The sequence below is a fragment of the Podarcis tiliguerta genome, assembly GCF_965153285.1.
Source record: "Podarcis tiliguerta genome assembly, chromosome: 12".
Classification (NCBI taxonomy): Eukaryota; Metazoa; Chordata; class Lepidosauria; order Squamata; family Lacertidae; genus Podarcis; species Podarcis tiliguerta.
In genome coordinates this window covers 40,869,890-40,897,698 of record NC_139545.1, presented here as the reverse complement: position 1 = coordinate 40,897,698, position 27,809 = coordinate 40,869,890, and the positions used below count along the sequence as shown (strand labels likewise).

Below are 27,809 nucleotides of genomic sequence, written 5' to 3'. Positions count from 1 at the left end.
CATTTATCCAAGGAAATCCTACCATGGTGTTAAACAAGGCTGCATCCTTGCGCCTACTTTATTCAACTTCTAGATTAACTCCTTAATAGAAAACATGGAGAAAGAAACTGCCCAACCCCCGAAATTGGCTGGTACACCTCTCCCGGTTCTCTTACATGCGGATCGCGCAGTTCTAATTTCCTTCTCCTGTGTAGGCCTAAGGAAACTTCTAAGATCTCTCACAGTCTATTGTAATGCCTAACAATTAACTATAGCAAATCCAAAGTTATGGTGTTCTCTAAAAAAATAATGAGACACAAATGGAGAATTGACAGTTGACCTATTGAACAGGTATTGTCTTTTAAATACCTGGGTATAACTTTCCAGGAAAAGGGCTTGTGGCATTATCAGGTTAAAAATACTATTGCAAATGCCCAAAGATCTACCAAAGCTATTGTAAGGGTTTTCTATGGAAAAGGGGGGCAATATATTCCGGCAGCCTCCCAGGTCTTTGCTGCAAAAATATTAACACAACTGACATATGGCTCTCGGATCTGCAGCTTCTCAAACCTCGCTCCCTTAGAATCATTCCAAACTAAGTTCTATCACTGCCTGCTAGGGATCCCTTCTTGTGTGTCTAACATAGCTGTCTGCCTGGAGATCAGGCAAATTCCTGTTAGTACTCAGATATGGCTTCTGAAGATCCATTATTGGTTAAAACCTATCCTTTTCCCTGTTGGGTTGGCACCCTTAACCCTACTGGATTCCTACCAATCCAAATGGAAAGCTACACTGCATGAAAAGCTAAGATGCTTGGGGTTTTCCCCACAGGCCCTGATAGCTGTAGGTTATGAGAAAGCTAGAGCAATAATCCGCCCACGAATTTGGGATGTGGAACTGCAATGCGACATGAGCGAGATGAATAAATACCCAGCAATGAAAGATAATGGGAGAGGATTTACCCCAGCAAATTATTTGTCAAAATTACAAATACTTAAATACAGATGGTCATTTACCCTTGCTGGATTCAACATGCTGCCATCCGCCTTATTGCAGGGCAGATTCGAGGGTAAACCATATGTGGAACGAGTCTGCCCCTGCGGCTTGATGGAGGTAGAAGCTGTCTCTCATGCCTTGTTACGCTGCTGTCTCTACGGGGATATACGCTTGGTATTTATTACCCCTGCTATGCAAAAATCTGAACTTCACTGTCTAAAATCCCTGGTAGAGGACAAGGATCCAAATTCTGTGCGATTGCCATAAAACCTAGGGAACAAGCTGTGCTATCATAATGATTAAGGCCTTAAATGATAATTTTAGGTTATCTGTTAGTGACTAAGTTTTAATTTATATATTTTTTGTTGCTATATCTGTATTGTCCCTGTTATACCTAATTGCAAATTCAAACGTATCCCTATCATGTTTTATGACTTCCTTGATATTGTATGTGGGCTGGAACTGGTCTGTGACGGAAATAATAAATTCTTATTCTTATTCTTATTCTTATTCTTCTCTTTTAAAGCCATCCAAGTTGGTGGCTATCAGTGGCTGCTGGCCACAATGGCTATTTTCTCCATCCATTGCTGGAGGCAGCAAGCCTTCGAATATCCGTTGCTGGGAATCACAAGAGGGGAGAGTGCTGCTTACTTGGGTCCTATTTATGGCCTGCCCACAAGTACACCGGGGAAAACAGGATGCTGGACAACGATAGGCCTTTGTCCTGATCTTGCAAGACTCTTTAAGTTTACAGGTCTCCTACCAACTCTCAGCACCTTTAACAAACCACAGTTCCCAGGATTCTTTGGGGGGAAACCATGACCATTTAAAGTGCTGTGATACTGTATTGTGCAGGTGGGGCCCTCATCACCTGGGTGATTCCACCAATCCGGGCTCACGCAGTGCAAGGGAAGATACAACCATGTGACTGTTCCCTATGAAAAGTGAAAATAGGAACAGCCTATTGCGAAATGTCCAAGCAGCTTGGCCAGAAATGTTGAAAAGGGAGATGATTTTTGACACTTATGAAAAGGATTGTGAAAAGCTGTGCCGAGTTTTCTTTTCAGCCTTATGTAAGAATACAATAAGCAGGTTTGCCGTGACTTTCCAAAATACAATAGGCACCTAAGCTTTCCAAATATATAACCAGCCAGTGAACGCTGTAAAATATTTGTATAGCTGATTAGCACTAAGTAGAAGAGACACCTACTTTAAAGTATCGCCCTGTAAGTGAACAAAGGAGATTGGGGGCGGACAGAGAGAGAGAGAGAGAGAGTCCTTTTGTATTTTTCCTCCTGCTCTCCAACCCTTGATAGTAAACTTCCAAGGCATTAAAGGTAGACTAAACAAGAGGCAGTAGCAATAGGTTTGCTTCTCCTGGTTTTTAACATGCGAATGCTTAAATTGCAAATCCCTGAACACCATTCTAATTAATAAACAAACTCAATGTGGAATCTATCTTCTTTCATCTGAATCAATAAACAGAGAAGTCATGAGAAAGGGACCTTTTCCCTTCAGGGAGCCTTTTCTTGTTAATGTTGACTCAGATTGTTAGTGCTTACACTTGTCCTTGTCCTTGTGTCATTCTACTTCCTTTTTAACCACCCAACTTCATCTCTGAAGATCTTTGCAAAGTGGCTCTTCATGCATGACTTTCATATTTATTTATACCAGTAATGAATATTAGCTGCCAAAGTAAGCTTTCTAAATTGAAGTAACATTTAATTGCTACACTAGACATTGAAAGATGGATGTCAAATGTCACCTTAATTCATGTCAAAGCATTTGTTGCAATGTGTATTTGAAAGATACGCTTTGAAGAGAAAGCTGAATCTCATCATTTCTGAAAATGTGAGTACAGTACTACCTGCTGTCATGAGCAACGACCAAACTTGGCCATAGATGAGTTTGGCCTTTGGTTCTCAAACAGCAACCCCTTATGCTATGTAGCAAAGCATGAGGGGTGGGGGATTTCAAAAGATGTTTACGATTTAAAAATAAAATAATGTATTTTCTCATTTTTACCTTGCTTTTTACAAAAACAAAAAATCACCAGGCTGCTTATAAGTGCCATATTTTTCTGTCTATAAGATGCCCCCTATTTTTGAGGACTCCAGTTTAAGAAAATGGGGGGAGATCTATCCATGTATAAGACGCTCCCAAATTTTGGACATTATTTTTTAGGAAAAAGCCTAGTCTTATACATGGAAAAATACAGTAATTGCCATAATAAATCTAACGTCAAGAATAAAATAGAAGCAATAAAAAAGCAATAAAACAGTTCAGCTTTAAAGACAACAGACACAGAAATCAATTCTTAAAAGGCTTTTGGGGTAAAATAAACAACATTTTCAAAACACCTTTAAAAGCAGACCAAGGAGGCTTGGCAGGTTTTCCCTGGAAGGGAATTCTACAATCCTGGTTACGTTTAAAAAGGGGGCTTAATTTTGATGCTTACCCAATGAGTCTAGAGTTTAAAAAGAAACCAGAGGCTGAGATGATGAACTTACAACCTGGGTAGATTTTAGGCAACAGGTTCACATAGAATCATAGAATTGTAGAGGTGGAAGGGACAATGAGGGCCATCAAGTCCAATTCCTTGTAATCCAGGAATCAACTAAATCATGTGGTGTGCAAGTATGAGATACAGAGAGAGTAGATAGATAAACACACACACACACACACACACACACACTCAATACCACTGCACATCACAACTAGGCCGTTTAAATCCCTGCACATTGCTAAAATTTTAAAGCAATCAGCCGGCTGTATGTTTGTGTATTTTTGAAAGGAATCTCATGTCTTCTATTTCCCATGCTAATTTTGATTCAACTTGTCTACCAAAACCAAGTATATTCAGTTTCCCCCCAGTTGACAAGGGGGAGAGCCATATAAACATCAATGCAAAACAATTCCAGTTTTAAATGAGATTTGAGTTCATTATACCATGGACAGTAGCTCAGGCAGTAATGGAAACCTGTGGTTTGTTTAAAATAAAAAAGGTAGCTTGACATTTTTGCTTTTAATGAGAGGTCATGCAGATTCTTTTTTCACCTATTTGTGTGTCCCCTAAAACCATTTCCAGTGACAGCATGAATCTAGAAACTCTGGAATTTTGCAGAGGGCCAGAATTATTTTTGCTAAGGAAGTACAATTCCCTTCACACAGTTGATTTTGTAAAAACCCCCTGACATGCCTGCGTTTGCATTGGTGCAAGCAATCCGGGGATCTGCTCTGAATGTTGTAGACAGAGCTGCAGCCTGTATTAAAACACCAATGAGCTAGGTCACCGTTAACTTTCTTCTGCATCTCACCTATGTAGCTATTTGCCCTTAGATTATGTAGAATAATGTGGAGGGAAAGGTTGAGGATTGCACAGCTCTTCCATATTTGTCTTCCAGAAGCTCCCCCTAAATGAAAAAGCGAGACACTATGGTTGGATATTGTGTTTACATATAGCAGAACTCATCAATATCCACAAAATTGTCATCTGGCGCTGTATTCGGCTTAAGGTATCCATTGATATACTGAGGAGAGAATCCACTAGAGGACTGAAAGAAAGCCACAACATACAATGTTCTTCTACAGCGCCAATGCTGTTCTTCTATGCTCCTCAGGAAGGCAGATTCAACATGTCCAAAGAAGGGTTTGCAGGGACAAGGTAATGGGACGGCTAAAGAGAAACATGGTTGAAAGTGCGAATGAAGGTTCATAAACTAGGAAAGCAGCACATGCATGCTGCACATAGGGAGCAGAGATCAAATGTGGAAATGAGCTAAAGGGTGCAGAATATATTGCCTTTTTTGGCACTTGAAAGCTTAGGACTCCAAAGGTCTTCTATATTCCGTGTGTGCCTGCCCAAACCTGATGATATCACCAGATACATTCCTTCAAGTCGTTCCGCTTTGTGAAGTCAGATGGGCAATAACTAGAGGGAGAGGCACAGTGTAGGTGGAACGCCTTCCCCAGGGGAGGTGTGGCTGATGCCAAACCTGATGTCTTCTCAGCACCAGGCAAAGAGCTTTTTATTTGACTGGGCTTTCCATGACGCACCCTGACGCATACTTAAAATGGTGCTTTTTTCTGATTCTATGGAATTTATTTCTCTGCTATGTTTCTGTTATTCAACTGGTTTCTCTTATAGTTGACAGTGTTTTTATTACTTTCATGCCAAGCTCTTATGCTGAGAGTTCTGTAAACTGAAGAGCGGCATGTAAATGTTTAAAATGAATTTAATAAATACTTATTATCGGTGTCCTTACTCTTAAGAAGGGCTGTTTTGCAGCTTACTGGAAAGTCCTGAGCAGTAAAGGCACAAATGAGTCACACATCTCTTGCTTGTGCTTCCAGGTTAATACGGGAAGAAATCGTGCATCGTATTTGCAGGCAGATTCACTGGAGAGTGATCCCGGGCGCCATTTCAGATTTCATTGAGTGACAGGTAAAAGGCTTATTAAAGATTAAAGACCTGCTGTTAGATCTATTCAAATAAAAAATGGGCAGAGCACTCTTACCGGATCGGGGAAGCTGCTGGGGCAGATGAACTACTAAATCCAAAGCCCTTCTAGACTCAAAACTGGAGGGAGCAGTTCCCACCCCCCATTTCCCTGTTTTGGGACATAATATTCCCCTTCCACTTTGGTCACAACAGGATGGAAAATCAACATGCCAGCGCTAGTACTACCCCTGCCCCCAAGTGTGTGGTTGTGTCAGGATCCTGATCTGTACCACCCTGGCATGGCACCCACTTTTTTCATTGGCAGGGGTAACCCAGAAGTGTGTCCCCGCCACCCCGTGCTGGCTGGGAAAGGGATTCCAAGGGCAGATTTCCCTTTTTGAGGCCAGACATTTTCTCCTGCAGCCTCTGAGACAATAGGCTTGTGCCCTAAATTGCAAAAGGAAGAGAATGCCAGTGTGAGGGATCAAATGCTGTGGCTGGTGCCATCATGCCTTACGAGCAACAGTGTACATTTCAATGAAACACAACGAGAAAAAATAAAATAGAATAGAATACAATTTAAGAGAATGGTGGCAGGGGTGTTTTAAAATACCTCCGTAAGAATGATCGCAAACAACCTGTGCCTTTGATAGGAATATCTGGCATGAGGACTACATAACCCAGTGGTTGCCAGTGTGGTGCCTTCTGAACGTTGTTGCCCCAACTCCCATCTTCCCTGACTGGCTGGGGCAGATGGGAGTCAGAGTCCAGTATGTTGCAGAACCAGTGAAATGGCTCGAAACAGAGGAGCTTCCGAAGAATGGAAGGCAGAACATAGGAAGGTGCCTTACACCTAGTGCCTCTCCAGCATTTCAGACAGGGGCCTCTCCCATCCCTACCTGGAGATACTGGCGATTGAACTTAGAAATTTCTGCATGCATTTCAAGGGGACATGAAGGGTTTCAGACAGGGAACATCACCAGTCCTACCCAAAGAGGCTGGATATTGAACCTCGGACTCCCTGCATATATATCAGGAGTTCTGCTCCTACACTTTGGTCCTTCTCCTCTCCTCCAGAGGAGTCCGACAACAGCAGCAGGGACGTGCTGAGGAGGGCAGTGGGAAGCCCCCTTCGCCAGCCTCCCTGGTTAGTGCTGTTCCTAGTGGTCTGGACGACACTGCAGAAATCTGTATGTGCTGACACACAGAGAAGCAAACGTTGGTACTTTCTGTGGTAAATTCCTTCTCTGTGTAACTAGAAATATACAGCAAATTAATTGTCACAAAGAGCATCAGAGAATATTCAAAATCACACCACATAGTTTATCAGCACCCAAATAGCTACCATTAGAGTGTTTTTTCAGGGCATTGATCTGCATGTGATCGAATGTTATATGAAAGCAAAAAACGGGAACACACAGAGCGCATTGTAAAAAAGCAAGCTTTGCTGAAGAAAGGAAGGAGGGGGAAGGAAATGTTATGTAATTCAGGCCTCAAGCTACAAACCATAGCAAAAATCAGGCAAGGAATTGACTTGCGTGCATAATAATACTCTAGCAGCGTACCGACCGGAGAAATTATGATCATTCGTGAAGGAAATGTAGAGCACTGCATCAAGGCATTATATGTGAATACAAAGGATCCATCACTTTTAAAAGCTTATTCCTTTAGGCATGGTGTGCTTCTTATTTAAATGCTGCTGTATAAAGCATTTCTACATATGTGCTTCAAAACTCTATTAGATAAAACCCACCCATCCAGCTGCTGATGGTCTAGCTTTCCAGTAGGTGCACCTAAGGGCTTCCTGGAAAAAGTCCCCTTCTCCCCCACCCCCACCTCAATGGAACACATCTTTTCCTCACTATTGATTGCACTGTTGTTTTGTTTTTAAAGAACGTTGCTCAATTTAATCTCATTTCAGATAACCACATTCAGATTCCTTGACTTGGGAAGCTGTTCTTAGGGATAGCTAGTTCACACTCTAGAAGGTATCTGACATCTTTAGCATTTAGTGGCAGAAACTAAATGCTGGGAAGTCTGAAACAGGGACGTGTTCTTGCAAACATGCAATGGACACACAGCAGAGAACTGTAGCCAAACTGAACTCCCCAGCACATGTGCACCTCATGTCCCTATGAGTTTACCAAAACATACCATATTCACACAATATGATGCTCACAGCTGCAACCACCCCTATGTACAGGGCAAACGCGCCTGCAATATAAAACATGAATTTAAGAGGCAGCATCTATGATTCTGTGATCTGCATTAAGACATAAACTGCTTCAGGAACCCCTGTTAGGATTTCTGCTCAGAGCTTTATCTCTCAGCCTACAAGGCTGTTTTAAGGATGAAAAAGATGGCTATAGACGTTTACTGAAGCTTTATCCTCAGTCCATGCATTTAATTGATAGTTGTGTTTTTACCGTTGAAATTATTAGCAGGGCTGTAAAAATCTGGGCACCCAGTCACTACTGGCACCCCAAAATGAGTCCTGCTGACTGAGCTGCTGAAGAGGGCAGGACATGAGTTGTTCTACCTTCTGTGTGACCTGGTCACTTTTTTCTTTTACTTCCTTAGCTCTTCCCCCAAATTAGCTGCCATTTGCTGGAGGGAGGGCCATGGTTCTAGGTAGGCTTTAACCTCTGGAAGAAAGGAAAGGGAGGGGATGGAGACCAGAACAGGATTTGTCCTCTCGCTGGTGACCTCACTTCTGTTCCTCCATTCTCCCTTCCAAATTCTATTATTATTATTATTATTATTATTATTATTATTATTATTAATCAGTTCCTAGGTTTTGCAGTTGCTATTGTTTCACTCCAACTCCCATCAGCCCCCGTGAGCTTTGTCAATGGGCAGGGACGATGGGCGTTGAAGTGCAGCAACATCTGGAGGGCCACGAGTTCCCTGTCCCTGTTTCAGAGATTTCGGCCAAATATTTTTAGTCACTCAAGAAACATCCCAACCCTCCTAGCAGTCAGTCTGATCGTGTAATGGGAAACTTTGTATAATAAATGCTTTGTGACCTGGCTTATTTTCCCAAGTTCACCGTGATCCCAATGCTAATGCTCCTCTGAGCTCGTTCTAAGGACATTGTACTGTAAATATTTTGAAGCGCGGTGTATTAATTTGATGCTGGCTGTGAGATCTTGGGACTAGCAGGACAGGAATGAATGCTCTTGCTGAAGGAGGGCAGGAATGGCGACTGTTTTGCAGACAGAAATCTCACTGGGTGATTGATCAATTCGTCTTCGCTCAGTCAGGCCGTAATCCTTGCACTGTGCTTGCCTTTCCCAGTATAGTTGAAGTGGCATGGGATGCTGGTTTACAGGAAAAACCTGAGCATTTTGCAAATGTTCCAAGTGACTATTTGCAAAGTCCCTGCTACCTCCTTCCCTTGCCCCAAGCCCTCTCCTAGAAGGCAGCATTCCCCAGCCTGCTGGGGGCTAGAGTGGGACTAGTATTCCCAGCAACCTGAACAGGAAAAATTATGCACTATGTGCAATTTCTGCTGAGCTGGCCCTTGGGGTCCTTCCGTGAGAATCACACAGAGCATCATTTTCCCACCTGAGGTACTAGGATTTGTTAGTCCAGTTCAGTGTTCAGCAAGAAAAATGATCATCTGCTACAGTGGAACACTTGAGTTACCACCACAACCTCCTCTGCCTTCCTTCTGGCACATGGCAAACCTCTGGGATGCCTTGGATTAGGAGGAGGTTGGAACCACAGTGACTTGCAGGGTTGGAGTGAGCACACCCTGATCCTGTTCATAAGTATGGCATTGCTCATAACATCCCTAGTTTTTGTGTGTGTTGGAGGTGTATGTGTTGAAAATTGCATCCCCAACCTGTAATCTGCACAGTTCATATTGCCATTCCAGGATTCTGCCCCTTCATTCCACTGTGTGTGTAGACCAGGCCTATATGGGAATGTAAGCATCTTGCTAGATTAGATCAAAGGCCTTTCTAGTTCAACATCTAGTATAAAATCATGCATGGCGTGCAGATGGGTTCCTTCATCTCTCATAATACTAGAACTCAGGGCCCTCTCCCCATGAAGGTGTATGTTAGAAGATTCAGGACAAAGGAAAGTATTTCACCCAAAATTCTCTGCTACAAGAGACATTGGTGGTCACCAATGTGGACAGCTTTAGAAGACAAATAGACAAATTCACGGAGGATATGCTGGGTGGAGCTAATGGGACTTGTAGTCCAACGTCTGGAGCGCATAATGTTGACTTTCCCTGCAGCGCACAAATATTATGGAAATTCATGTCCTTTTGTGGGGGGCGGGGAATGTGTGTGGGGGGGTTTGGTAATGTGTAAGCAGCCCCCCTACCTGAGGCCCTGTCTTTCTGCGTGCTGATGAAATCAAACACTCAGGAGATTGGCTCGGAACATTTACCTTTGTGCAAAAAAAGACCACCAACCATCTCACTTTACAAATTTCTTTTCAACAAGTGACGTTTTCCAACACAAATGGAGAGGGAGGCATCTGAGAAGAACGAATGCTGTTCCTAGCAAAGTTGACTCAAGTCCAGAAGAAAACAAACATTTCTGCTCCAATATCAGGACTTGGTTTGTGTGTATTTTTAAAAGGATTTAGGATTCGGTCTGCTTCTCACTGAAGGTATTGGGAAAATGCCCAATTGATCTCAATGGAGATGGATTACATCCCTGGACCCCAATCCAACTGCACACATGCAACCAGTGCCAGCTTAGGGCATTTTTCTGCATGAGGCGGAGCCCAAATGGTGCCGCCCTGCTATGATAATAAAGTCTTGCTGCACCATTCAAACACTTAATTCCTGCCTTCATTCATCTCCCCTTCATGGTGCTGTCTAAAGCTGGTCACTTCAGCCTCCTGCATAGCAGTGCCAACCCTGGCTCCTCAACTTTTAAGAGCCCATGGGCACATTCAAAAGCCTATAGAAAAAACTGTTGAGGGCATTTCACAGAAGTAAAACTGGCAATGCTTAGACACCCACCCCCAACAGGCAAAACACATGCACACACCCCAACAACTAAGCGCAAAGATAAGAATAGGAGGCAACCCCACTTATAAAAAAAAGGCAACCCCCCCCCCGGCAAACTCTGCCTTTCAAAACATTAAAAACGGGAACGGGTGCTTTGGATGCCATGGTGTCCTTGAGCACCACATTGGGGATCACAGGCATACACAGTCCCCATGGCTGGATTGGACCTGGCAGTTGTGTGTACAGCATCTGTCTTAATCCAGTTAGGTATACATGCATAGAAGCAAGCAAGAAGCACTCCCTTTCTGGTGCGAGGAAGTATCTTCTAAGGTTGTTCCACTATTTTCAGAATAAATGCAGAAGAATGGGTGACCTCACAGAGTAAATATTCTTTAGTATAAGTTAAGAATGCTGAAGTCCTGGCTGAGCAGCTGGCAGTGACCTCCATCAGCAAGTTCCCCCTTTTTTGGCAGCAGTTCCTTCCTTTTGCTGCAGAAGAGCTTAAATGTTTCCTTGGATTCCTCAGTGACATGCAGGCAAATCCAGCAGCGGAGAACAGCTGCAAAACAGGCAGCAAATTCAGAAGAAGCTGAAAATTGATTTAAGGGGGAGCATTAAGGACAAAGCAAGAGCTTATCATGACTCCCCCCCCCTCCCCAATTCTTTGTTAACACATTGCTTTCTCAAAAGATAAAGCATAAAGCTGTTTTCTTCCTTTGGAGTGACCAAAAATGCAGTTAATTTTAGGACTGCGTGGGGTTTTCATTGCTGATTCTGGACATAACAGAATGGGCAGATAAGTACAATTGGTAAAGAAGTGGATCATTATAATGCTTTCTGTTTTGCATCTCAACTGAAAATGAAGACCGGTTTTCCTATTTGGAGCATCTTGCAAGGTGTTCTGAAGGTGTTCTCCATTTCTTCTTGAGGACAATAGACACTTTTACACAACCGTTTTAATTGTTTAGTACTTTTTCATAGTACCTACAGGTGTGTTTGGTGCTTTTGACAAATGATGCAATATGCCCGTTCCTGTCCACAGTAGCTTGCAAAAAGAGACGGAACAGGGATGTGGGGATAGGACAGGTGGGAGGGAAGGAACAGAGCAAATAATTATAGTTCCAAATTTAAATTTGAAATGGAAGCACAATAGTAAGTTGCAGGATATATTATTGAGTTATATGTTAAACTATAAGAAATCTCTGAGGAGTGGACGAAGAGAGAGAAGATTTAGGTGGAAAAGGGAAGCAAAAAGATGCACGTTTTTTTCTACACTTCTTAAGAGAGGAAGAATGACAAATGTGTCCAGGAAGACCATTCCAGACGTAGGGAAAAGGAAGAGATAACGGACAGCAAATCAAAGGAGAATGGTCAGGAGGAGCCAAACTGTTGAACGCCTCAAAAACTAAAACTAAAACTAAAAGCAGAATATGAAGGGGGAAATTAAAGATCCAGTTAATAAGACAAAAGAGAAAAGTAATATGATCATAATGAATTCCAGAGGGGTAGCTGTGTTAAGCTGTTGGTAGCAAATAAATAAATAAAAGCCTCACAACACTGTTTTTTATAATGTGGCATAAGCTTTTGTGGACTGAAGAGTGGGGCCATGAAATGCACAGGAAATCAGCAAGTCTGTCAGAACCCAAAGTGTGACAGAAGTTTTTCTTGCAAGGCTAATTTAGCACCTAAGGCGAGAAAAAATAGTTTCAAAGTGCTTATGTAGTGTTCTAGTCTTGACTGGAAACAAATTTGTTGATTAAATTTTAGTCCAGTGTGAAATTGCAGCACCACTGTTTGCAATACATTTCCTCTGCCCCCATGCCCCCCCCCAGTGTGTGTATAATATACCTGCCAACAGAGATGTCCACAAAAGCTTATTCCAAAATAAATATGATACAGCATAGTCCTGTGGGTGTTTGCTCAAAAGTAAGTCCCACTGAGTTAAGAGTCCGTAGGATTGTTCCCTTCATGTGTAAGGTAGAGTGTTAGTTTGATCAGAACCATTGGTGAGCTGGACCAAGGTGGCAGAATTCTGGGATGAGAACAAAGGTTTAAGGCAAGCCAACAGCTTGCCTCAAACATTGCAATATGATAAAAATGATTAAAGACTGAGCCAATATCTTTGGACTAGAAGCAGAAAGAAAAAGGTAAATAGTAGGCTTTCTGAAAGCTACGACAACCTTGTGCTGGAAAAGGTAAGAAGAAAGGAGGACGCAGAGTTTGAGAAATACATTATCTATGTTTCCCAGACACCAGGTTGTCCAGTTTCTGCATCTGCAAGTTGCTGCAAATTTGTTAAAGCGATAACGCTGAATGCGGACACACCTCCTGCCTCAACTGACACAGTTACACAGAGCTGTATGTTATCTGCTGTCCATTAAGTACCTTAGATTGCCCCACCCACTGTTGCCGTTGGTGTATTTTGAGCAATAAGGAAAGTCTACAACACCACTTGGTTTTTGGTTTTAGCAATGCAGTTTACAAAGCAGGAGTGGGAAGCTATGGCCCTCCAGATCTTGTTGGAATCCGATTCCTATCATGCCCAAGCCATTGGCCCCACTGCCTGGTGCTGATGGCAATTGCAGTTCAACACCTGGAGAGCCACAGGTTTCTCCCCACCACTGTCAACCTGCTATAAAGTGTCCCGCTGTTTTCAGTTCTTGGCTGCATGGACCAATGGCCCTGGCAGTATTAGCATTATATACTGTCAGACCATGGGTCCATCTTCTGATCTTCTGGGTTGCTGCTTCTGTCCAGCAGCAGCTCTTCCAACATAGACAGGGATCCTTCCAGCCTCTACTACCTTAGAAGGAGATGTGAGGAACTAAACCTGGAACTTGGTGCACGTAAAGCATGTCCTCTAGTGCTAAGCTGCAGGTCCTTCCCCAATAAAACAATCCCGGCCTCTCTGCTCTTCACATCCCGAATTTGCAAGGCTGGTTTCGTGTTTACAGAGCTATATGGACAAGACAAGGGAAAGAACATGAAGCTTATACACATCTCTCTTTGCAGGCTGCCTTTTATCTGCATTTGCCTACCTTAAATATCAACATTGTGACTTTGGAATTTTGTTATGAAGTTAAAAGCTTAAACGAAAAACTTGCTTCCCAGAGCAGCCAGAAATATTTGAACACTTAAAGGCTTTCTGTCTGTGATTCAGAGATTTATTTATAAGACTGCTGATTTTGGGACATCAAACGTATACATTCAAACTGCAGGAATGAGTCACATTTGTAGGAGGTAATTACTACCAGAAAGTACATTCTAACTTTTGTCGGTTCCTCTTTAAAATGTCCACTTAAGAGTGCCATGTTCTAAAAATAGCATTCTTTGTTATGTGCTCAGTAAAATCCAGCCTTACTGTATGGTGTGGTAATCTATGGAGGTTTAGCCCTGTGGTTAAGGGCATGTGGAGGCTTTACGGGAGGGCAAGTCCTGGATCATTTCTGGAGTGGTGGCCTGGTTAAAAATCACAAAAGCTAGTGCACTGATGCTGGTCTTTGTGGGCGCAGCTAACATTTGCAAACATGATACTTCTGCAGCACAAACCCTGGAAATGTTTTGCAATGCTCTTTGGCAGTTAGGGAATCCAAAAATTGTACGTGAGAAGGATTTCACAGTTGAAGGACATTCCAGGCATGCATGGTAACTTATCCTATAGCAAGGGTGGGGAACCTGTGGCCCTCCAGATTTATTATTGGACTCCATCTCTCAGGGAGCATGGCCATCTGCCAGGAACGATGGGAGGTGTGGGCCAGCAACATCTGGTGGGACACAAGTTTCCCATCCCTGACTTATGGTGCATGGCTTTGGGATCACCCTCTATTGAAGGGCTGTGGCCTTCCAGATGCTGTTGGACTCCCATCAGATGTAGCCAGCATTGCCAGTGGTCAGGGATGATGGGGGTTGTGGCCCAGCAACATCTGCTGCAGTTCTTGACACAGTACTTGGAGGATGCATTGGTTCCAGTCCCTGGCTTGAAGCTATTTTTGGCTCTTTTGTCCAGTCGTTTTCCTGCTCCAGAACTTCAGCTGTCTCAAATCCCCACCCTCCCAAGATTTATTCTTCAGCTCCCATGTGTTCAGTTGCCCTTGCAAACGCTGTCCCAAATGCCCAGTAGGACATTGCACTCCCAATGCGCTACTTTGCCCTTATCCTTTCTTAGTTCACTGGTGGCAAACCTGCCCTTCCAGCCTAGTTCTGCAGCATGAAGCCTCTTTGTTCAGTTTGTTGAAGCCCTGGCCAAGGCCCCATCCTCTGTCTGAAGTCTGTCCTGCCCAGACTGGAAAGGGGGCGATCTGTCAGCAATGCAGGATCACAATCTTCCACTGCCTTGGAGTCTTCTGAGTTACTGATGACTTCATTGGATCTTTGAAGTCTTCTTCTGGCAGATCAGGACTACCCTTCTCTCCTAGCAGCAGGAAAGGTGAGAATCGAGGAAGGTGGCTCTGTGCCGTGTCCAAAAGCACAGATCCCTGAAACCTATCATTTCCAGGGGAGAAATGATTGCAGAGAGCTGGTAGGAGAGGCGAACCGGACAGCTAGTTGTGCTAAAAGAAGACACTGGCTGGAAAGGTCCAATGAGTGTGTGCATGTGTTGTGCTCCTGCAGTTATCTGTGTGCATGCCACCTCTCTCTACAATTTCCCAATTAGCTGAGCAGCAGGAAAGAGAACTACCCTCCAAAAACACAACACGTGATGTGTAATAATGCTGATGCAAACTCCTCTTCCTTTAGAGGAGTTTGTATCAGCATTAATACACATGTGTTGTGTTTTGGTCATGTGTGGTCTGCATGTGTGCAAGGGGGAATGTGGGGTGGCCATGCCCATTTTTGCTTAGGCCACACTTGTAAGCACACCTCTGAGGGTTGGCTAACAGGGAATGCAACCCTCTGGCCAAAAAAGAAGAAAAGAAAAAAGAGGTTAGTCCCCAGACACCTGCTTTAGTTGTGCTATTGTTGCAAGAATTTCATTTACAGCACAAGCCTTGGCATCTATACTCAGAAGAATAGGCCTTACTCACTGATAAGTGGATATTGGATTGCAGCCTTAGGTAAAGGTAAAGGTCCAGTCGTTGCTGACTCTGGGGTTGCGGCACTCATCTCGCTTTACTGGCCGAGGGAGCCGGCGTACAGCTTCCGGGTCATGTAGCCAGCATGACTAAGCCGCTTCTGGCGAACCAGAGCAGCGCACGGAAACACCGTTTACCTTCCTGTCGGAGCGGTACCTATTTATCTACTTGCACTTTGATGTGCTTTCGACCTGCTAGGTGGGCAGGAGCAGGGACTGAGCAACGGGAGCTCACCCCGTCGCAAGGATTCGAACTGCTGACCTTCTGATCGGCAAGTCCTAGGCTCTGTAGTTTAACCCACAGTGCCACCCACATCCCTATGGATTGCAGCTTTAGTTTAGCACATATCATTGCTGCCTTACTAGTCAGGAGAATTCTTCCATTTGCTTCTGCGGTTGTTTGTTACAGTTATTTTGCATTTGCAAGAATGATAGCATGGTGCAGTTCTGCATAAATGAATACAGGTTATGAATCAGTGTGCAATTGAGCCCAGTGCTGTCCTCTGCCTGTCACAACCTTATAAATTAATCTCCCCATGCAGGGGATTATGCCTATTCCAAAATGCTGCCATCGTCCTTCCCACAGTAATCTCTTTCAGTATCTTCTGAGGGTGGTTGTTCCTATCGTTTGGTCCACAAACAAACTCACACGCTTCATGGCATTAGGGGCATGTAGTGTGCTGTCATACCACAACGCTATGGTTCAAAACCCCAAAACAAATAGATGCAACTGTGATCAGCAAGACAGACCAGACACGTTTTGAGTGGTTACTGCACTGTGGTTACAAATGGAATGCAGAGACTCTCCATTCAGTTCTGTGGGCTATGGAGCTATTCCAATAAGAAGTCTGATCATGCATCAGAAGATGTGTGTCCACCACATATTTTGAGCCAGTCATTTTTAGGTCACCATCCCTCCTTCAAAGAAGGTTTGATAGAACAATGGCCCATGTAGACAGTTTTCACGGAGGTCCATCAAGCTAGCTAGTAACCATACTATGTGGTATAACTGAGTCCAGGGCCTCCTCGACTGCCTTCCATGCTGCTAATCAGGATTATCATTGCTTGCAGTTTTGCTGGCAGCAGCCCCCCCCCCCCCCCATTGAGAAAGATCAGGAATGGGAAGATCTAATAAAAACCGAGCAAGTCAAACAACAAGCTGGACCCTTGAAACTGGTTCCTTTCCAGGTTTGCTATGTAACAAGCTGCAGGTTCTCATTTCTGCTTTCCCCAATAGAGATCAAAGCCAATATTCCTTCTAGTTCTGTTGCTCCAGTTCCTTCATTTCTCGACTCCCACATTATATCCAGTCAAGTGATCATGCAATATGCATAGCTATATAATGAATGCCAAGAGTTCATCACTGCTTTCACCCAGTTGTTTATAACAATGGGAATGCTGTTTGTTTAGAGATCTAACCTCTTGTCCGTGGAGTGAGAAAACCGTTTTCCATTTCCATTTATTATATTTTTATGCCGCTTTTGACTCACACGAATCACAAAGCGGCTCACAAATAATAAATAAGAAAACAGAACGGAACGTCACAAATATAACACAAATCATATAGAATAGTTAACAAATCACTAAAGCCACCACGTTCTAGAAAACACTATGACTAAAACAACTTAAAAAAAAAATAAGCTAAACAGCACAAACGCAAGCAGCATCATATAACCATTTTCCTCTGTCTGAAATGTCTTACTATATCACCTCTACCGTGGTTCATATATGGTTCCTTTCAACTAAAACTTCTGCTCCTCACATGGTATATTCCCTTGGCTCTTACAGTTTGGACTCTTGAGAATGCCTCTTTCCATGTCGTCTTATTGGAATGTGTTTAGGTGAGAGGTGGGGTTACTGTGGCCCTATTGTTGGACATACCAACTCCCCTCATCCCCAGCCAGCATGACCAACTGTGAAGCATGATGGGAGTTGTGGTCCAGCAACATCTGGAGGACCACAGGCTCCCACCACTCATTTAGATCCTGTGCAATTTTGTTACAGGATCCGAACCTGTCCTATTTCTCACCATACTCTTCTAACCACCCCCCACAGCACAGTTTTGTTGTTTCGTCTTACAAACATCACAGCTATGACTGGTTTATGAGAGTTCTACTTTTGTTCTGGTTCTTAAACCCTGATTCTTCAAAGCCATTTTTGCACAGCAGGCATGAGGTGCCTGCTTGTGGTGCCTGGGCTTGAGGTGCAAGACATCCTTCTCTCTTCCATTCTCTCCATCATCCATTCTTTCCCTCTCTGACACACACGTATGTACTTTTTCTCCCCTTCATCCATCATTCATTCATCCTCTGGTTAGTGTGTGTCAGCATCAGTCATGCACATTTCAGGAAGAATAAAACCTTCATCACACCAGGCCAGCAATGAAATGAAAGATTTAGAGAGTCAGAGGCTCAGACCACTTCCAGGTTTGGGGACACACAGCCATAATAAGAGGAAGAGTAAGAATCTTCAAAATATTGAGGAACATACTGATGGGAAGGACAAGGGTGGGGAAATCTTACTGTTGCACAACCGTGCGTTTTAATTATTGTATTGTTTATGCATGTTATGCCTTAGAATTAGCTGTGTTTGTTGTTAAATAAAATAGCTTTGCGTGTTCTCCCATATGGTTTGGATTTGCTTAGGAGGGTTCAAACCTATTTACAAGCTTAACACTCTTGGAAGTAAGAAGTGAGGTCCTCTTGTGAGAGAAGGGTTACTGGTTTGCTCTGCTTTTGTTTTTGTTCATTATGTCTTTTGTGTCTTCTTTTTGTGTTTTTATGTTGTGAACCGTCCTGTGATCTTCAGATGAAGGGCAATATACAAATCAAATAAAATAAAATGAGTCAAAACTGTGATGTGTTGACTCATTTTATATTTTAGAATAGCTAATGCTCTTCTAGGCTTCATCAACAGAAGTATAGTTTCCTGATCAAGGGAAGTAATCCTACTGCTCTATTCTGCCTTGGTCAGGCCACACCTGGAGTGCTGTGTCCAGTTCTGGGCGCCACAATTTAATAAGGGTATTGAGAAACTGAAAGGTGTGCAAAGGAAAGTGACCAAGTTGATCAGGGGTCTGGAAACCAAGCCTTATGAAGAACAGTTGACAGAAGTGGGGAATGTTTAGCCTGGAAAAGAGGCGAGTGAGAAGAGATATGATAGCCATCTTCAAATATCTAAAAGGCTGTCACATGAAAGATGGCGCAAGCTTGTTTTGTCGTAGCCCTGAATAACTTGTGCTCAGGATACCTTAAGGACTGCCTTACCTTGTCCTTCCCAAGTCAATAACTCAGATAATCTGGCAGGCACTAGTAGGGAGGCCTAAACACTGGAGGCTCAACTTCTCATTGATGTGACTCATGCTTCAGGTCCATGGAGGGCCACTAATCGTGCTCCTCCATGGAGCAGAAGCATGAGTCACGTGAATGAGATGTCAAGCCTTCAGTGTTGTGGGCCCAACTCCCTCCTACTAGATATCAGACAGGCACCATCCCTGCTGCGTTTCAGGTGCCTGGATAAAGCAGTATTATTTCAGGAGGTCTTTGCATCATGAATGCTTCTCCCGTTTTCTTTTCTTTTCTTAAAAAAACCCAATGTTCTTCCATGTCTTTAAATTTCTGCAGTTGAATTTATGTTTTAAATTTTGCATACTGTGTATTTTTATTTGTAAGCCACTTTGAGACTTTGGTGGTGAAAAGTGGGATACAATTTTTAAAAAAAAAAAAACAACCCAAATAAAATTAGATGTGAAATGGGACATATTCAAGAGAGCCACTGTATGCTCTAGCCACACACTTCAGTAAGGTCAAATAAATAAATGAGTAAATAAATAAATAAATAAATAAATAAATATTGAGAGTTTCTCCTACCTAATAAATCCTGTTGAGGCTACAGCTTGGATAGTTAAAACATCTTTTAACACATTATTTGTAGCTCTAGCACTTACATGATGTGTTTGTTGTCAGAAGTGGTCCTCTTCCTCCTCCCAAGCTTGTTCCTTTTCGAGTGAATCACCTTCGCTGTAGGGGTTCTCCCGGGAATTGGGATTGAAAGGGGATTACCAGGAGAAAACTCATCATGGCTTGCCTGTAAAAAGAAACCCTTTATTGAAACAACTTTCAGCCCAACCTTACAGTTTCCTTGCCAGGCTTTAACTCACTGAAGCTCTAAAAAATGCCCAGATATTTAAACATCAGTAATTAGTTTTAATGGAAAATATTTGGGTGTTTTTTTAAAAAACAAAACCAAATCTTGGAGGGAAAACAAACCAAGAACCCAAAGGAATAAATGAAAACTAATGTGGGAAATTCCAGTTGGATCAAAGTAATTGAGCAAACCACAGTTCTGGATGGCTAGACATGAATGTAGGATGCATGAAAGGGATTCTCTCACATCCAGTGTATTACGTGGGGATGTTGGCTGTGGAAGGAGACAATGATAAAGAAGCTTATAAATGCGGACAATTTGTTCAGAACCACTGCTCTATTTAATCATGTCTTGGTGCCAGAACTGGACTGTGCAGCAGGTCTTGCACCACCACCTATCTATGCCCAATGGAGACCAGCCTTACCAGCCAAGGATGGCTTTTGCACCAATAGGCCAGGCCATGACAGCTAAAAGACCCTGCCTGCTAGAAGAAACTCTGGATTGGGCTTGCTCATTGGCCGGAGCAGCAAGGGGAGGGGCCAGAACTCAGTGATAGACAGAGGTGGGGGAGAAAATTTGATTCAGTTCACATTTAAAGGTAAACGTCTCTAATTCACAATTTCTGAAACAATATGTGAGCTGAAAATCATCCACCCGTGGTCCTCCAGCCAAGTAGCATGTACAGAAATGCATGTGCTAGGATAAATTGTGCATAAGAATGCATGTGTTAGTGAGAAAATATACAAGAATGCGTTATAGACTTCTCTGTGCCACAGGCTCGCTGCCCCCGCTCACAAAGCCTGTTACCTATTCAGCTTCCAACATCTCCTCCTCCCAGTCTTCTACCTTTGACCACTCATTGTCATCTCACCACCAATCGCTGGCTCTGAGCCTTCTTCCCCTGGGAGTTCTCCAGCTGGTTCCTCTGATCCTTCCGACTGCATCCAACCTGTCTCTGACATTTTATATAGGTGCTCTAAAATTATATGTAAGGACAATGACATTATTAATACATGGCAATGCGTTGGAGGTTGAGAGATGAAGAGGGCAAGGGGCATTTGGGAATCTCCAGATCTACCACTTTGCAAGAGCAGTTGTAGAAATCTGCTTCCTGGTGCCCACTTTTTAAGAAGTAGCCGCATCCAGTCTTCGTTTGAAATGCTGTGTGAAGTCAGCACTGTGTCTGACTGGTTTGGTTTTCTGCAAGAACTGGTGGAAACCATGAGGGGAATACCAACTGCCAGGCCATGATCAAATTGCAGCACCAGGATAAAAAAAAAATTCCGCACAGCATCATACAAGTGATAAAACACATTTCATAGGAGGCAATGGGTAAAACATATTACTTGAAAAACTCTGGTAGCCTTTGACAATCTGCAGTTTGAATCTGATATCCGAATCGATGCCTGCTCTGTTATGGAGTTATTTGTTTGCCGTTATGGAGACAAGATGTTTTTCTCCGTAGAGACATCCCTAAACCAGCTGGCAGAAGTCAAGGAATGAGAATATAAGTCTCAGCTGACAAAGTGCAAAAAGAATGTTCACAAGCATTCTTGGAAATCTTGCTCTTAAATAAATAAATGGAGTAAAATACCACGACGAAGACAGTGGGATAGGATTAATATTTCATGACCTAGTAAATTTCAGTAGTGAATATTGCACTCGTGCCAAGTTTCTTAGACGCTTTTAGAAACTGAGCATTTTCTATCGGCTCACCCAGCAGCAAAAATGAGGGTGCTCAGACACGATGCCTTGGGATGGATCAGTCTGTCAATTTTGGTTTCTCTCAGTTTCTCATTTTTCCAGCCGTAAATTCTTTTCACCCCTCCCCTCATCAGTTTGTGAAATTTTCTTGTTAAATCTTCATATTAAAAACTGAATACATTTTCATATGCATTTCTCATACTATCCACACGTTGAATGTGATTTTGCCCAGTGCATGCATTTGCCCAAGAAAATTCCCAAAATATAATGTTATTTTGCACATTATTTTCACTAATATATGCACTTTCGTTCTTTCTTTTTGGGTTGGAGACCTGTGTCAGAGGAGGGCTTAGTCTGAAGGATACTGAACTGAACTGTTTCAGTTCGCTTATTGATTTGGGCAGGGAGAATTAAGCAGGTTTGCATGAAAATACTCCCCCATCTGTAACAGTGCCCCTATCTTTGAGGAGCTTTGGGCTTATTGAATGTGGCATAAAAAGAATGTCCAGGTGTCTCACCTCTCCATATAACTGAATATAGAACTAACAATTCCAAGTTTGCGGCAGGGGTGACGAACCTTTTTGAATCCAAGGGCTGTAGCCCCTTTTGAGTGACCTTCCAGAGGTTACATACAAGTGGTGGTGTAATTTAATGAATGTAATTTTTTACCTTTGCACAGTGGGCTAGTCTAGACACACACACTCCCACACCCCTCTCTATCCTCCATTCAGGCCAGCAAGAGCCATTATTAGACTCCAAAGACACATTCCAGGCAGGCAAAAACACTCAAGGAAGGGTGTGAAGCAAGTGAGGTCAGCATGCTGCCACATTCCTGCTCCACACATGGCCACTAGGGATGCTTAGGGAATATGATATTTGTGAATCCGATGCAAATCAACCATCAATATCTCCTGAGCTAATGCTCTGATCAGAATGTCTATTTCCTTCAGATTTCACACATCTGCACCTTTTGCAATGTGCTTTTCATTTCCAAAAATGCATCACCAGGCACTTAGGAATGCATATTTTCAGATATAGTACACTTAGAAATTGTACAGTACTTTCATAAATTCAAATATACATTTTTGTGCATTTAAAAAATGAACAAACAGTTAAATGCAGAGACAGGATGGAATGGATTTATGAAAGGCTACGTGGATTCTTAATAACCACCTATCCAGATTGTAAATGTTGCTGGACATTTTTAAAGGGGTGTTGGAAGTTCTCAGGAGCATCTCTGTTTTTGTCTTTGAAAATGCTAGGAGGATATAAAGGTGCACGAGAAGTCTGGTGAATTAGACACCATCTCCTTGCACCAACTGCACCTTCTGATCTGATGAGAGCAATGCAGGCAATTGTAGCTGGATCACTCTTAGCATTTCACAGGTGATGCCAGACAGCCAAACTGGTACTGCTGGCTCCCAGGTTGGCTGGTGCCTTCTCACAGTCTAGATAACATATCACTTTGGGCCTGACCTAGGCTGGTCACTTACACCTCATGAAAAAAAGAGGAAACACATCACCAAAAAGGATGGCCAAAAAGACACGGATTCACATTACATTTGCATAAGCATGTAGACATGCAAACTTTAAAATAATTACTGTAATTTAAACAGGAACACATCTCAGCAAGGTGAGGAAGGTGGTGGCCAAGTGCCCTGTGTGTCTGCTCAACCTGCTGTCCAGGTACTGACTGAGCCCCTATTCTTCCTTCCTAGAGTTTGCTCACTACCACCTATCTAATTATCTAGCTATCTATCTATCATCTATCTATCTATCTATCTATCTATCTATCTATCTATCATCTATCTAATCTATCTATCATCTATCTATCATCTATCTATCATCTATCTATCTATCTATCTATCATCTATCTATCTATCATCTATCTATATCTATCTATCTATCTATCTATCTATCTATCTATCTATCATCTATCTATCTATCTATCTATCTATCATCTATCTATATCATCTATCTATCTATCATCTATCTATCTATCTATCTATCTATCTATCTATCATCTATCTATCATCTATCATCTTTAAACCACACTTTCATATGGAATATTGCATGGCGGTATATGCAATACTGTATTAAGAACATAAAGAATAAGATATTTACACTGGACATGAGCTGGACCACCATTCATACAGTGGACAGCTTCAAATAGAGGATTGTCTTCTGTAAAGGAAGCCATCCTCAATCTGATAGGTTCCCAAACTGTCTTCTGTGGTCCTCCAGTGGCCCACGAACTTCATCCAAGGGGTCCATGGCATCTGTGGATCTGTGGCTGTGAAATATTCATGTTAACTCTCAATTGTGCTTTTAGTGGTTATGTCTGCAATTTGAATGGTAAGACCATGAAATGTAGTCGACAAGAAATAAAACCCGCAAGAAGAATGCAATTAAAAATAATACAGCACCTAGCACAGCACATTACAATTGCTACAGGTTGTACAATGACAATAAAGGTATTATTGTTATTACAAGAGGGAGGAAAATCAACAAGTGGTTGCAGCAATTTTCAAGCGGTCCATGGGGGGGGGGAGGCTATTTGGGAGCCACTGCTCTGGCTTCTAGGGCTAAATTGAATACATTCTGCCTCACGCAGCATTACTCATTCTGTTTGCCCTCTAACTGGTTGCTCATTTCATCCCCCCGCCTGCCATCTGCCATGGGAGGCCTCGCTCAAAATTCACTAAGATGTCCGGAGTTAATTTCGCCCAGCGTGTCTAGGGCTGATTGAAGAAATCTGCTATTGGCACAAATACAAAGCTTTTCACTATTTCCATATTTAAGTTGGATCAAGCTTGCTGGGAAGGTTGCTCTTCCAAATTAATATAACACAGCTTTATTGAAAATGTGCCGTTGCCAGAAGTGGCTCCCGATGATGAGATAGGTAAGGCACGCAGAAGGGCAGCAGCCTACCCATGTTTGAAGTCATGTAACTTTTGAGACCTCAAAACGCCAAAAGTTCCTCCCGCTTTTGTTCCTGACCTCCAGCAGTAACTCTCCCATTTGCTGAGCGGGGGAAACAGCATTTGAGTCTGTGGTAATTCGAGCCTGTAAAAACATTTTTTCCCTTTTTGAGTACTGTAGATTGCAACTATCCACAAGCTTTGGGGGGAAACAGTAGACTTTACCCTCATGATCCAATCATCCATTACTTGCAAAACCTTCAAAAACCGGGACGAGGAGAGAGAACATAATATAAATATTGCTTCAAGCCTCCTTGTCTGTGTTCTCAGGGTGGTTGTTTTTTTAGTGTCACAAAGACCCTTAATACACATTTAAAACTTTGTCTGTCAAGAGGAACCTTTTTGACGCTGCCCTCATTGTTATTTCAGGGTCTTGCAGATGAAATATAATGTTTATGGGACTCTGAGATTTGCACTTGTTCGTGTGCTATATATACATTGGGTTTATAAGAGGGAATGACCTAAACCACCTTGTTTTCAGGCAGTGATTCCCAAGGGTGGCAAAACAGTCTTAAAAACCAAGCTGGGGGAAAGGAGGCTTATAAATGTGTTAAATTGCTGGGGGTGAAGGGGTGGTTGATTCCCTATGTGAATTTCTTCGACATTTCTCATTTTGGAAAATATGTTTAGGATTAGAAATAAATTTAAAAACCAGCAGACACCTCAACCTTCAGTCACAAGTGTGTTCATATTTCATGCGCAGCTTATTCGTTTCAAGGTTTTTCTCTGTAATAACGTGCCTGTAGAACACACAAGTTCTGCAAATCATCAGCTTCAATGTGCAAATTTCTTCAGTCAAAATAGAGGGGGGATGCTTTTAAATGCCAAGGTTTCAACAAGAACTGGACTTATTTAACCTTGTTCTGTTTATTGGCCATACTAGTAGTGCTGCATCAAAAAATTTCCTTCTGTTTTTGACTACCATCCTCTGCCAAATAATGCCGAAAGAAATTGCATTTGAAAATTACCAAATAAGAGAAAACTTTCAGTTAAATCCTCATGGGCGAGATGTGGGATTTACTTTACTTTCATGGTAGCCAATGTCTGTATTCTTCAGCCATCCTGACTTCCTGCATTTCCTGGAAATCCCACAACATCATTGGCTGGGATTTCGTGGGCCCACTGCATTGGCTCTGCTGAGAGGGGCTCTGTTTCCATACAAGTGGGTCATTAGATGAACTTTGTAAATTTTAAGAACAGGTTCCTGAATTTGCTTTTTCTCCTCCCCCCTTCCCATTCCCCTTTCCTTTTGTGTCATGCCTTTTAGATTGTAAGCTTGCAGGCGCAGAATGGTGTGTACCACCCTGAGATCTACGGATGAAGGGCAGTATACAAATTTAATAAATAATAATAATCATCATTATTATTAGTTACTGGTGATTTTCTGTAAGCCACTCTGAGAACTCTTTTTGGTTCAAGAGCATGGTAAAAGTGCTATAAGTAAACAGACACGAGCCCCTGTGACAGGCAGGCAATAAAAGACCTCTGAATTGGTGAGGCTGATCCTGCCATGGCTTTTTCAACCTGCCTTGCCCCACCCTCCAGCCATAGCTGGCAGCTTTTCCCTTTTCTTGCGAGGAATCCTATTCAGAATAAGGGAATTTTCCTTTAAAAAAGGGGAAAGTTGACAGCTATGCCTCCAGCCCTAGGAACCTTCGTGAGGGAACTGTTAACCAGAGGAAGGGCTGTGAGGGGAGAGAGACTCTTGTTTGCCATCAGGGGGTGCTTGGTTTGACCTTTGCTGCTCCAGCTCAAGTCCAAGGAACCTTTAGAAGGGAGTTGCTGCCACAGGCAATATGTACAGTGGTACCTCGGGTTACATACCCTTCAGGTTACACACTCCGCTAACCCAGAAATAGTGCTTCAGGTTAAGAACTTTGCTTCAGGATGAGAACAGAAATCGTGCTCCGGCGGCAGGGCGGCAGTGGGAGGCCCCATTATCTAAAGTGGTGCTTCAGGTTAAGAACAGTTTCAGGTTAAGAACGGACCTCCGGAACGAATTAAGTACTTAACCCGAGGTACCACTGTATATGTGTATTTGAATGAGCCGACTAGAGTGAAAGATTACGACTCATGGGTTGGTGGAGTGTGTGAACTTAACAGTTCTTCGTTGATCTTTCAGTTGCTGTTTTGTTAAAGTTGTTACTACAGCTTTATAGATGAATGCCGTATTGATTTGTTAATCATATAATATGACTTTTGCTTTAATTGTGATACTTCAGCTGATTTTTTTAGTTGCTGCTTGTTAACAGCGTTTCATAGATGGCAATTGTTTCCCTGATGGCTTGTTAATCATTCTATAAGATTTATGCAGTATTTGTGATGTTCTGCTACGTTCTATCACTGTATTTATTTTTGTAAACTGCTTTGGGATTCATTTGAATGAAAAGCGGCATAGAATCATAGAATCGTGGAGTTGGAAGGGACCACGAGGGTCATCTAGTCCAACCCACCCCCTGTGACACAGGAATCTTTTTGCCCAATGTGGGCTCAAACCCACAACCCTGAGATCCTGAGATAACTAAGCTCTCCCTCTCCACAGAAATGCAATAAATCAAAATCAAGGAGACCTTTTCATTCCTACCCAACAGTTCAGTTATTCTGTGACCCTCAATTTCATGGATGGCTTTCTTCATATTCATCTTTACCACCCCAGTCAGATATTTTTAAAAAAACAACAACAACACAAACCTTTTTCCTAAAGTTGCCAGACTTGTGTGCGAAATTCGGATTAGAAAGCAGCCACTCCCAACGTTCCAAAGGCTTCATAACTTTTACTGATGTAGCAGAAGTGTTTCCTTCTGTCATGCAGTATCCGTGTTCACAACAAAAACGAGCAGGAAGTCGCCTAGGGGCACAGGAGCCAACTCCTAGGGGCCGAGGGGTCTTCACCCCACACATAAAATATTTGTGGGGCCCGCGAGTAAGGGGGTCAAGGTATGAGGTATACAAGATTAAGCACAGAGTGGGGAAAGAGAAGTTCATCTGCCTCTCTCATAATACCAGAATACTTATGAAATTCAGGAAAGACAAAAAGAAGTATTTCTTCACACATGGATTTTTATTTTTTTTTACTACCAGATGTAGGGATGGCTGCCAACCTGTTTTGAAGGGGGATTAGGCAAATGCCTGCTTAACGGACAAGACTATCAGTGGCTAGTAGTCCTAAGGACTGTATTTTACCTCCAGTATCTGTGGAAGTCTGCCTCTGAATGCCGTTTCCTGGGTACCACAAGTAGAAGAGAGCTGTTGCGTTCATGGGCTGCATGAACTTGGGGCTTCCCTCAGGCGCCTGGGCTGGATCTAGACACATCAAAAAAAATTTCAGGAAAACGTGTTGTAAAACTCATAATAGGAAATCATGTTGCTGAAAGACAGGACTCCACAGCACCATCTGTTGTCACAGGTTATAATGCACTTTTTCTTTACTAATGTAGCTGAGTCCCTGGTTGGCCACTGTGAGAACAGAGTGCTAGGCTAAAACGGGCCTTTGATCTGACCCAGTAGGGGTCTCCT

The 27,809-nt window shown here is 42.7% G+C and overlaps 1 long non-coding RNA gene across 2 annotated transcripts; it reads right to left on the bottom strand.

Moving 5' to 3' along the window:
• Nucleotides 1-18,358: 18,358 nt before the first annotated feature.
• LOC310661154 lies at nt 18,359-27,592 on the bottom strand. 2 transcript variants are annotated; one of them, XR_014503787.1, is made up of 4 exons: nt 26,973-27,592; nt 20,480-20,561; nt 19,409-19,548; nt 18,359-18,590 (listed from the first exon to the last, which is right to left on the bottom strand). It is a non-coding gene; the product is annotated as an uncharacterized lncRNA (long non-coding RNA). The 2 variants fall into 2 exon arrangements; XR_014503788.1 differs by lacking the exon at nt 26,973-27,592 and having other exon boundaries at nt 20,480-20,590.
• Nucleotides 27,593-27,809: the final 217 nt, after the last annotated feature.